Here is a 13,352-nt window from a genome sequence, read left to right as displayed (position 1 = left end):
CACTAATTTTGTATTTATTTGCACGGCATATGTACTGCGTCCGAAGCAGTGCATTAAAAAAGATCTCAGGCAGCCAATTGCTTTGATTACATTTATTCATCGCAGTATTACAAGGGCTCAGTGGCAGAGCAATGAAATAGGAAGCTAGTGAAGACTGAAAACACCTCATCAGTGGCTTGTCAGGGTGGAAGGGTTTTTTGGTGCATAATACACATGCACACGTACACACACACATCCACATTCATCCCTGATAAAGGGAAGAATTTTTTTAAAAAATACTGTGGCCATGTATCTTAAATCTGCCATATGCCTTTCCTGCCAACCAGCATTTATTTTTATAAATAAATCCAAGAACATATTATGGAATTCTTTTTGTTTTGAGATCCGGTCATGTGACTCTTTCAACACCAGGGAACATTGGGTAAATTGTGATTTTCTAGCATGCCAATGAATGGTCTCTTTTAAAGCCAAGTTAATGATGAATTGATATTTGCTAAGGCCTAAGCAAGCACAGGGCACTATATATATTCCTTCTTCTGTGCTCTCTGCAATGATGGATGGAAGTGAGAGGCAGAAAAAAGTCAGAGACAAGCACAAGTCGACAACCAAGCAACTACAAGTGGATTGTTTTAATCAGGCGGCAAAAGAAGTAGCTTTTTGTATTACTTACTGTGGCTTCATTCTCCTACTGTACACATAGATCATGGATATACGCTGGGCCATGCTGGCCTGGCTAAAAATTGGAATGCAGTACAAAAAGCAGAGAAGATATAACTTCCTTCAATCTCCATCAGAAAGATCTTTTAAGAGATTTTCCTACATACACCAGAACTGGAAACTCATATTGCATTCTTGGAGCAGATCTGACTTTCCAGAAGAGGACTGAGATGAGTTTATGGCTTTCCATTAATAACACTGGTTCCCTGCTCCAACAGAACCTCTGGGACCAGGATCCATGTGTGATAAGTCTCAGTACACTCCAGGCTAACACCAAAACTCCCTGGGCCAAGGGTTGTAGGTTTACAGTCTAAAATGTTAGCACAAGACACAGATAGTGTCCAAAGAAATACAAGTCTATCTCATGACACCAGTGCTTACTGTTCAAATAAACAACCCTCTCCTCTTATCAACTATCTCTGTCATGTGGCATTTACAGAAATTGTAATATATATATGTGTGTGTGTGTGTATATATATATATATATATTATCTATTTCCATTTGGCAGTAAATAACACCTGAGGTAAAAGGTTAAGAGTAACAGTGGCTTTGATGCTTAAGACTATGTCGGCTGGACCATAATTCTCAATAGTTCGGCAGGTATGTAATGGTATAATTTGGTAGTTATGCTATGATGTAGTCATTACCTATTTAGTGATTTGATGTGGTTGCCATCCATTTATGCATTAACACCAAATTTTAGGTAACCACCTGGTCTCTGGAAGCTAACCATGTCGAGAAGAGGGTGTTCAAAATTAGTGTTTACCCTTGGAAAGGCATTTTTTGTTGAGTTGGATGCAGAGAATTAAAATAAAATATTAAGTGGACTATATGTTCATATGGAGTCTTGGTATGGCACTGTGAATTAATGCACTGGACTGCAAGGTTGCTTTGGATTGCAAGGTCAGCAGTTCAAGCTCATCAGCCGCTCCTCAGAAACCTAAACAGGGTCGCTATGAGTCGGTACTGACTCAATGGCACTTCAACCTGTATGCTGAGCAAATAATACGAGAAGCTGGGTTCTATGAAGAAAAACGTGGCATCAGGATTGGAGGAAGACTCATTAACAACCTGCGATACGCAAATGTTACAACCTTGCTTGCTGAGAGTGAAGAGGACTTGAAACATTTACTGATGAAGATCAAAGAACACAGCCTTCGATATGGGTTGCATCTCAATGTCAGGAAAACAAAGATCCTCACCACTGCCCCAATAAACAACATTCTTATCAATGGAGAAAAGATTGAAGTTGTCAAGACTTCATTCTTCTTGAATCAACTATCAACACTCATGGAAGCAGCAGTCAAGAGATCAAACGACGTATTGCATTGGGCAAATCTGCTGCACAGGAACTTTTTAAAGTGTTGAAGAGCAAAGATGTCAGCTTGAGGACTAAGGTGCGCCTGACCCAAGCCATGGTATTTTCAATAACCTCATATGGATGCAAAAGCTGGACAGTAAATAAGGAAGAGCGTAGAAGAATTGATGCCCTTGAGTTGTATTGTTGGAGGAGAATACTAAAAGTGCCATGCACTGCCAAAAGAACCAATAGATCTGTTTTGGAAGAAGTGCAGCCAGGATGGCTAAGCTTTGTCTCTCATACTTTGGACATATTGTCAGGAGGGAATAGTCTCTGGAGAAGGATGTCATGCTGGGTAAGATGGAGGGTCAGAGAAAAAGAGGAAGACCCCCAATGAGATGGATCCGCCAGGTAGCATCATTTATGGCGTCAAGTGTGGCAGCGGTAGAGAGGTTGGCCCAGGATCGGACATTGTTTCATTCTGCTGCGCATGGGGTCGCTATGAGTTGGTTCCGAGATGATGGCACCTGACAACAACAACAACAACTCTGTACAGCAGGTTCCAAGTTCCTAAGATCGCTATAAAAGCCTGTGGATGTTGTCTTAAAGATAGTTGTGCAAAGTGAAATTCACTTTCAAATAGAATGTGGAAGCAGCCACTAAAATGAAGGAGACTACACCTTTATTTTACAGATGAGAAAAATGAGATCCAGAGATCCTAAGAAACAAAGCAAAGCACAGAGGAGATTAAAATCAAAGTTAAACCTTGACATGTAATTCATTATTTCAGTTGGGGTGTGGTGGGGAATGTTAGCCAACTGTTTTTTGTTATATTCTTTTCTTTGAATTCTTTGAAGTTTAGATGCCAACTTAAATTTTATGAAACAATGGACTTGTAAAGCAATTTCTTATCTCCCCAAATCTAAACTATATGAGAAAATTAGAATTTCGCATGTGAAATTCTGGCATCAATGGACAAAATAGTTTCTCCCACATTTTGCTTCACATTTAACAGAAGGTTATTATTTTCATAAAGGGAATAACTAAAAATAACCAAATATTGCAGCTACACCTCCAGATAATTTTTTGTAGGATAGTTTCTGACAAGATCAAAAGGTAAAGCTTGAATTTTGGGAAATACTTGCTTTGACAGCTAGTGGATAATGAGTTAGAAGATACTGCCACATAAAAAACCTAGTGCTGAAATGTACAGCTGATGTGAGATGTGAGTAGAAGTCCTTGCCAGCGGTAAAGAGATTGATAGTTAAGTATTTGTTGAATCAACCCTTTAAGACCAGATGTTCAAAATGTAAAACCACCTGTCAGTTTCCTCATCTGTGGCAAACAGTCTAATGGCTTTTAGTGTATTAAGGTGGTAGAGCTGGTACTCCACCAGTTCAACAGTACAAGGTGGAAACCGGCAGTGATCTAGCCAAGCAAAAAGTCACTGAGCATTTACTCAAGACAAGGTTGTTGTTAAGTGCCATCAAGTCAGTTTTAACTCATAGCAACCCTGCATAGGGTTTGCAAGGAATATCTGGTGGGTTTGAACTGCTAACCCTGTGGCTAGAAATTCAATGCTGATCCTACAGCGCCAAACTAGGAGTCCCCCAAAACCTCAAGTGCCTGAATTATTGTTGTTGTAAAGAGCCCTCGAGTCGATTCCGACCCATAGCAACCCTGTATAGGGTTTTCAAGGAGCAGGAGGTGAGCTTGAACCTTGCAGTTCAAATGGCTTTGCAGTCTGAGGAATTAACCCACAGCACCAGAATTAAGATGATATAATTCATGCACTGTGCAGGTAAACAAACATGCTCATGCAAACACACTTTGTTGATATTGTTTACTGTCACCGAGTTGATTCTGACTTACAGAGACCCTGTATATGGTTTCCAAGGAGTGGCTGGTGGGTTTGAACCACTGACCTCGACACTCAAATTTATCTTGTGATCCAGTGCATTATCCTGCATCGCCACACCAGAAATCCAGACATACTTTTGTTGTTGTTGTTAAGTGCCATCAAATCGGTTCTGACCCATAGCAACCCCATAGTAGTGTTTTTAAGGAGTGAATGGTGAGTTTGAACCACCAACCTTATGGTTTAACCCAGAGTGCCACACCAGGACTCCATACACATTTTGTTGTTGTTGTTATGTGCCGTGGAGTCGGTTCCGACTCAGCAACCCAGTACAGGGTTTCTGAGGCTGTAAACCTTTATGGGAGCAGTAAGCCTCATCTTTCTACCGCGAAGCAGCTGGTAGCTTCGAACTGCTGACCTTGAGGTTCACAGCCCAATTCGTAACCACTACGCTACCAGAGCTCCTTATACACACTTTAGCAGGTTAGATATTTCTTTTCTACACAATTTAACTAATGCTGTTAAGTGCTATCGAGTCAGTTCCGACTAATAACGATTGTGTAGTTTCCAAGGAGCAACTGGTGGGTTTGAACTACCAACCTTGTGGTTAGTCATCCAGTGCTTATGCTATAGCATTACAGCAGGATTCCATTAAACTATGGTGGTGGTTGTGTGCCACTGAGGCAGTCCCAGCTCAGAATGACCCTATGCAGGGTTTCCAATTAAGTGTTGTCCACTTGTTTCTGAACCATAGTGACCCTGTATAGGGCTTTCGAGAAGCAGCTGGTGAGTTTGAACCACCGAACTATGGTTGAAGCTGACCTTAAAATTCAAGAGCTTATCCCACAGCACCACACCAGGACTCCTGTAAATCTTTGCTGTTGTTACTGTTGTTAAGTGCTGTTGAGTCAGTTCTGGCCCATAGTGACCCATATAGGGTTTCCAAGGTGCAACTGGTGAGCTTGAACCTCCAACCTTGTGGTTCAAACTGATTTTGCAGTCCAGCACATTAACCAACAGCACCACACCAGGACTTCTTTTAATTTTTAGGAAACCAGAAATCTGCATCTTTCTCCCTCAGGGTGACTAGTAGATTTGAACTCTAGACCTTGTGGCTAGCAGCCCAGCTCGAAAATCCACTGTGTTATCAAGGTTCCTTTCATTAAGCTATGTTGTTGTTAAGTGCTATAGGTTCCAACTCATAGCAACTCTGTATAGGGTTTTCGGGGAGCAGGTGGGTTAGAACCACCACCTTGAGGTTCAAATCAACCTTATGGTCTAGTGCTCATCCCACAGTGCCACACCAGATTAGGAAAATTAAAAAAAAAAAAAAAAAAAAAAATCATTCAAAGGATTCTAAGACCCTTGTCTTAAAAATAATGGTACTGAGACATTTTAGTATAGCTTTCTTTGTTTTGTTTTGTTTTTTAAAAGTCAACCCAAATTATCTTTGATTTATGTGACAGTTTCCAGAATGCTTCTTTTTCTTTTTGATTAATAATTAGCAGTGATTACTGGGGCTTTCAAACATATAGAAACCTCACCAATTCCAATCTGTAAACTAATTAGTAAAGAATTAAATGTTATAAGCATTCTGATTTACAAGGGGGCTTCAAAAGGTTCATGGACAAATGTTAATATGTTTTAATTCCATTTTTCCACAAACTTTTTAAAATCCCTTCATACCAGACATACATCACTTCATTTAACACTCACAAAAGCCTTTAGGGCAGGCAAGGCAGGAATTACCCTTTTTAAAAAAATTTTACTCAGCAGGTCTTCAGGTTCTATTCATATCATGAATGAAGATTTCCTTTCTCTTACTGGCTTGAGTAGTATTCCATTTTTATCCATTCATCTATTGATGAACATTTAGGTTGTTTCTACATTTTGGCTATTAAGAATAGTGTCCCAATGGACATAAGTGTACAAGTATCTGTTTGAGTCTTTGGGGTACATACCTAGAAGTGAAATTAAAAGATGAGGCGTTCTGCTCCTGTAAAGATTTACAGCCTCGGAAACCCTATGCAGGGTCGCTATGAGTCGGAACAGACTCCACGGCACTTAACAACAACAACATGGCAATTATGGGGAGCGGGGTCATTGTAGGATAAGCACTGGACTATGAACCACAAGTGTGGTGATTTAAGCCCAGCAGCTGCTCCATAAGAGAAAGATGTATCTTTCTATTCCTGCAAAGATTTACAGCCTCAGAAACCCTACACAGGGTCACAGAAGTCATCAAGTTGGAACTGACTTAACTGCACTTAACAACAACATGCCAGCTTTATTCTTACTTTTTAATAAGGAGGCATTGTTCTTCTTTCCACAGCAGGTGCACCATTTTGCATTCCTACCAGCAATGGATAAGGGTTCCCATTTCCCTACATTCTTGCCAACATTTGTGGTTATTTTTTTCTTTTTAATCTTAGCCAAACGTAACCAATTGTCATTGAATCAATTCTGACTCACAGCAGCCCTCTAAGACAGTGTAGAACTACCTGACAGGTTTTCCAAGGCTGTAAATCTTTATGAAGCAGACAGCCATGTCTTTCTCTTGAGGAAGAACTGCTAGTTCAAATAGCTGACTTTTTGGTTAGCAGTCAACCACTGTACCACTGAGGCTCCGAGCCTTAGCCATCCTTGTGAGAGTGAAATGGAATCCCATTGTGGTTTTGAGTAGTTGCTCACAAAAGGACAAACATTATATGACCTCACTTACAAAGAAATGCAGGAACAGTCAAATGTATGGATACTAAAGTCTATTAGTCATTAACAGGGGCAAGAGAGAGGGGGTTATTAATAGAATTGCTGTCAATAAATTTTAGACCTGTAAAAAACTAAACTGGCAAAAGCTGTGTGATAGATGTATTTACAACAACAACAGCGAAAATAAAAAAGGAATACCTACTGAGGTAGTTTATGTCCAAACAACAACAAAAAGAAGTTTCCTTATTTTACAGGTAAGGAAATGGATGCTCATAATATGCAATATTCATATTGTTAGTAAGTAGCAGCTTTTCCCATTCCCTTAAGCAGATGGAAAGTAAGAGATTAAAATCCAGTCCCTAAGAGTAAACTGAGGCGTTTGTGAACAGATGGGCCTGGACTATCTACTGTATTCCATCCTCATCCACAATGCATACCTCCATATCTCATGGGCACCAAGTTGCATCCTTTCAGACATTTTCTGAAACATGATGGTTCCCTGCTTTTCCACTGTGCCAAGAGGAAAGGGGAAAGAACCAGCCCTCTAGTGTGACCAGTGTTGGGGTGTTCCTGTGAGATTCCTTGTCGTGGCTTATACATTGCCACAGGTTCAGGCCTGGTTACCCAGGTCCTGAATTACTCCTTGCCGCCAGTGTACTGAGAGGATGCACCTTCGTAGGCACCAGAAATGAATGGCTGCTTGTCTAGGCCCCTGGATTGCCAAGTTTCTCACCATCAATAAGGCTGGTGCTTGCCCAGAACAGCTCCTGTTCTAAACATACATGAGGACTGCTTGGTACTGAAAATAGAAGCCATTCTTTATAAACTATATGTCTACCTTTCAACTTTCAGACTTTTGACTTTCAATCAGATTCTCAGAATGACAAATGTTCTAAAGTTGGTAACTTCTTGTTAATAGGTCTTTGGAAAGACATTAGCAAAGCATACTCTCAAAGAGTTCTCATTCTGGGCCAAGTGCTTTCCTCCCTTGGTTCCACTGAATCTAGAGATGTTTTTAAGTGCACTCTGATATCTGATGGATACATGCCATTACAAAGCTACTGGTCCTACAAAAAATAACCAATAACTCTTATAAGCAATATTCATAAAGATATCAAGTATCAATATAACAACTAAATAATTTGGAATGTTTATTTTTACAAGCAGCCCTCAGGTTATAAACATCTATTTTGATTTAGGTGCAACCTGTAATTATGACCCAACCCCATAAAGCTTAATATATTAAAATTCTGATGTACAGACAATGGTTCACAACAACAAATGGGTGCTACATTGTGACGTGTGTAAAAATACTACTATTAAAATGTTTTAGTGTATCTCAAAGTGTTTTTTAAATGTTTTTTTGTATATAGAAAGGTATACTATATACTAAAAATTAAGACAACTATTTGACAAACTAACATTAGATATGAACCATACCCAACTGTTCCAACTTATATATAAATTCAACCTAAAGATGGATTCAGGACTAGAACTCGGCCATAATCTAGGAACTGTCTACATATGGTTAAATTAAACAGTATTACCAGTATGTTGTTATTGCTGTTTACAGTTGAATTGATTCCAACTCATAGCAACCCTACAGGAGAGACTGAAAACGTCCCACAGGGTCCCCAAGGCTGCAATCATTAGAGAGCAAACTGCTACCTCTGTTCTCCCATGGAGAACCTACAGTGGGCTCAGACCACTGATCTTTTGGCTAAGTAGCTGAATGCTTAACTGTTACTATATCATCAGGTCCCCTACTAACAATATATTACCATTTATAAAATCTATCAGAGTTTGCTAATATTTATATGCATGAGAGGCAATGTTAGAATATGAACACAGGATATTTCTGACATTCAGTGTCACAGATGAGAATGCATTATGTGTTTCCCAGCTAAACTTTCAAGCGATTGGCTCATCTTTTTGTGTTTCAATCTCCCAACTTCTCAAAGTAAAGAAAAACACAAACCTCCTTTATGATTATGAGGGCCAAATGATAAAATTCATGTGCGGTTCCTTAATTTTAAGGCACTTACAATATTTGGTGCTACTTTCTGTACTGAGATAAAATGTAACCATTTTATGAGACATTTCTACTCAACTCGAATACTACACTTTTTCATTTTATTTCAATTTGGACACCATCATGAAGGGGCCTAAGTTCAGCTGAAGCTACTTCAAATGTCATTATCTGATGATCCATAATATGACTATCCCAGTTCCTAGAATACTTCTAGGCCAAAGCAGGATTCTAGGTAGACTGCTTTAGTATTCTGGCTACCATCCTGCTAGGTATAATGGAAAATATATACAGCCAATTTCCATGATTTTCATTCAGCCATTTAAAAAACTAGAATTCAAGTATCATGTTATAGAATCTGAATCTTATATGTTAAAATTGTCACTTATACCAATTAATAGCCTACATTAATAATGTGCTTTAATGTTTATATCATGTAAATTTTGTGTGTTGCTGTTATGTGCAATCAAGTGGGTTCTGACTCATAGTGATCCTATGCACAACAGAATGAAACACTGCTCAGTTCTGTGCCATCCTCACAATGTTATGTTTTGAGCCCACTGCGCGACCACTGTGTGTATTCTTGTTGTTGTTGTTGTTAAGTGCTACCTAGTTGGTTCAGACTCATAGTGACCCTGTACAGGGCTTCTGAGGAGGAGTTGATTGGTTTGACCAGACAACCTTGGGGTTAGTAGTCCATTGCTTATCCTACAGTGCTACACCAGGACTGTGTGCATAACACTTAATGAATGTATTGCCCTAAGAGCTTTATGTTTATTAACTCATTTCACATTCTCAGTCTCGCCATGAAAATGGCACCATCATCATCTCCTTTACAGATAAGGAGACCAAGATACAGAAAGGTTAATTCACCAGCCTAAGATTTCACAACAGTAGGTAGCAAGTTCAGGATTAAAACTTGAATTGGTCAAATTTTCTAGAAGGACCATATAGTATATACTTCAGGCTTTACTGATGACATGGTCTCGGCCATATGAAAACAAAACCAAAATATTTCCATTAAATCACTTCTGACTTATTGCAGCCCTACACAAAGACAGCATAGACCTGCCCTATGGTTTCCAAGAATATAATCATTACTGAAGCAGACTACCATATCATTCTCCCATCAAGTGGCTGGGTTTGAACCAGCAACCTACCTTTTGGGTACCAGGTGAGTACTTAGCCACTGTGCCACCAATGTGCAGTTTGCCAATTCTTGCTGGAGACCACCACTATCTTCATTCAAATATGTTCTATTGTTCAATGTGGTTTCATATGTAGCTGATTTGACACTCACAATGATCTTCTGTGGTATTGATATGCTATATGAATCCCCTTTTGTCAGAAGGAAACCTAAAGTAAAGTGGGTGTCTCCTTTAGAGCAGCCCCCGAGATATGAAATCCCTACTTCTGGACCCTGTGTTTAGGGCTCCATACAAGGACTCTCTGATCTTCTCTAGCAAGTCCCTACAAATCCCCATATTCTCCTGCATCAGATAATACACTTATAAGTAAGGAGAGCAAAGTAGAACTCATCATATCCATCTCAATCCCCTCTGTCTTATTGATTTAGTTCATTTCTCTCATAACCCATTTGAAACACCCATGTCTCTGAATATTTACTTTAAAATTTCCCTACTAATTTTAATCTAAAACATCATCTGATAAATCTTCTAAGCCATCTAGTTTTAATTCTATTAGGTATGAGAAGGAGCTACAATTAGAAATAAAAAAAATGCAAGCAAGATAATCAAGAAAAATTAATAGATATAAAGCTAAAAGGGTCCCTACTACGCTCCCCTATAATGAATACATTTCTGGATTTCATATAATTTTTTGGCAATTTTTAAATGTTCTTTTATTGAGACCCATTTTTTATAGTATTGTCAAACACTGACACTATATGACTTTTTTTTTTCATCTTGGCTTTTGCAAAGCTGTACAATCCTGGCTCCTCACTGAGTCCCACGAGGCTGTACAACACAGCCAGTGCTCTCACTGCCTCTGGTAAATTCTGCTGAGAAAAGTAGGAAAATGCTTAAGAATCTTGTAATACTAGCTTTATGGTAAATGACAGGGACAAATATCAGAGAGAGAAAATTACAAATAGCAATAATGGTACTAAGAAGGGTAAGAATAATAACTGTTGTTATTTCCTGAGCGCTGACTGCGCCCGGTACCATTCCAGGCTTGTATTAACTCATGTGACACTTAAACACCCCACAAGGGAGGTACTGTTACCATCCCCACTTAAAAGGTGATGAAACTGAGGCACAGGAAGTTTACAGAAAACGAAGGTGGGCAGCGATAGACCCAGCTATGGCTGCAAGTTCCAAGGTCAATGTTTGTGTCCTTTTTCACTGTGAAACAAATGTAATCGTATCTAGCATCTACTCGGAGCAAAGCACTAATATAATGTTGATAATTGGTATCGTATGGGTTCAAAAACTATTTAAACGGATGGGTTATGTCCTATCATGGAGCTGTATGGTTTACGAAGCCAAGGGGATAAAGCTAAAAGGATAATCCAGAAAAGTGTGTGTTTTGATCCTTTTTTTGATACCATGTGTACCAGACATTGCATGCAGCCACCTATAGCATGAAACAGTATAAAAGACTAGCCCATGTAGTAGAAAACAATTTCCAGGTCCAGTTCCTGGCTCTGCCACTTTGAGCAACAACTTTTATAAGCTGTAACATGGGGACAATAATAATTTACCTCTGAGGGTTTGTTTGGGGAATAAAAGAGAAAATGTGTGTGAGGGTACTTTGTAAACTGTAAAAGGCTAAATAAATGCAACTTGTTATTGTTTTGTTACAGCTCTCCCCTAGGGAAATAGGTTGGATATAAATCTCTCTTCAGAGGGGCAAGATAAATGTTCAAAGAAAATGATGGGGTGAGGAAAAGAACTGGCATTGACCCAATTCAACTAAACACCCCAAAACTTAAGGTATTTGCTTGGGATTCCCTGAGGACCTTATTAAGATGTGGGCAGGCAGCAGGCGTCATTTACAATGGGAGGAAGCACCGATGACTGCAGTGGCTGAGGTGTGTAAGTGCTAGAGAAGAACATGATGTGATACAAGGGAAGAAAGGTGGGAGCCAGGACAGATTCTCTTCACTCCATCACTGCCCTGTCACCCCCAGTGGCTTTTAAAGCATGGTGAGGGTAATCTACTCCACAAGGTCAAGGCAGGAGCAACCCCTAGGAAGGTAAACCCATCCATTAAATTTTCTATCCCTAAAGGGAAGACACCATCTCCATTTCACATCTCCCAGAAGTGTAGTTGTTTTAACATTCAGGGGAGCCTTGACCTTGAACAGAAGCTCTTGATGGTCTAACACAGACTGCTTGGCCTAGTGGCAGCACAATTATCTGGCAGGGCACTATGCTTTGTGGTCATTGCTATTGATATTAATGCATTTTCCTCAAGACCTCATGGGAATGCTATAGAACTCGCTAAATTGATAATAGAGTTATGTTGATTCCCTTTATGAATTTTCTTCTACTAAAACATCTTTTCTAAATTTAGTGCACACATTATAATCATTCTATGCAATTCTTTTATAGAGTTAGTTAATAAAAAAGGCAATCCCACACAGTAATTTCTTTCATATCTGGTGTTTTCTGTTTACCTTTGCAATTTTTTTTATTACTATTTTACCTGGCATATGAAGATATCTTTCTTGATATTGTATAAAAAGACATAACTACTTAAGGGTTTAGAAATGATTCCTTTAAAAAAAAAGTAGAATAATTTTGTGATACATTCTGTTCAGAAAAATTGCAAATTGCAATTGATGTCCAGAGAGCTAGCTGATCGCCTTGTAATTTGGGGGGCACTGCTTTTAAAATAGTACTGACAATAAGACCTCATTTATTCAGGCTTTTTTCCTATGAATTATTTCAAGGCTAACAAATTACAAAAGGGAGAGATTAATTATTCCAGAATATAAACAAATATATATTAGAAAGAAAAAATAATCGAAGCTTTGAGCACCTTCTTTAAGATTCCTCTCATTCTGAAGCTCCAGTTGAATCTTGTACCCCAAATAAAGTATTACTGTTGGTGATTAATTAAAAGTAAGCAATTATGAGATTTCTCTAATTGTTCACATACAAACATTAAATAAAAAGAAATGGCAGCTCAAAAGGGGGAACAAATCTTTACAGCGAGGATCATTCCCACCCTTCAGTACACAGGGATGACACAGATGGACAACTTAGACATTTGTTACCCAAAAAAGGGGGGGAGGGAGGGGAGTGGAGCTACAAAGGCAAGAAGTGACTGGTTTACAAGCTTTGAAGACACAGCCTAGTTCCAGAGGGTGCGGGGGAAGGTAGAATCTCCACTGAGTGGTTTCCAACCTGTCTGGAGACGGGGATAAGACTCTTGTGGTTCAGTATTGCTATCAGGACTGACTGTAAGTGTTGCAAATGTAAAGGTAGATGTTTTGTCCAGGAGCAGAAGACCCTGGAACCATCAAGGGAGAAGAGCGGAGTGCGGACCGTATCTAGAGAAGCAGTGACACCAGAGATGGAGGCAGAGACGATGATGTGGAGAGGCTGGGGACTCTGGTCTCAGGGAGGGAGAGCGGCTGTGTGTTGACGGACACGGGGAAGGCTTGCAGAGTGTTCCCTTTGGTTGTTTGAATAGTTATATTTTCCTGAGTGCTTCAGTGTACATCCCCCCTCCAAAAAAAAAAGAAATGGGGAGTCCAGGGGAAACTACT

At 39.4% G+C, this 13,352-nt stretch overlaps 1 protein-coding gene across 1 annotated transcript in view; it reads right to left on the bottom strand.

Annotated features, from left to right (window-relative positions):
- EFNA5 (ephrin-A5) overlaps positions 1 to 13,352 on the bottom strand; it is a 399,915-nt gene that overhangs the window by 234,043 nt on the left and 152,520 nt on the right. The window lies entirely within an intron of this gene.

Source organism: Chrysochloris asiatica, unplaced genomic scaffold (assembly GCF_000296735.1).
Source record: "Chrysochloris asiatica unplaced genomic scaffold, ChrAsi1.0 scaffold00189, whole genome shotgun sequence".
Lineage (NCBI taxonomy): Eukaryota > Metazoa > Chordata > Mammalia > Afrosoricida > Chrysochloridae > Chrysochloris > Chrysochloris asiatica.
This window is presented reverse-complemented; position numbering and strand designations above follow the sequence as displayed.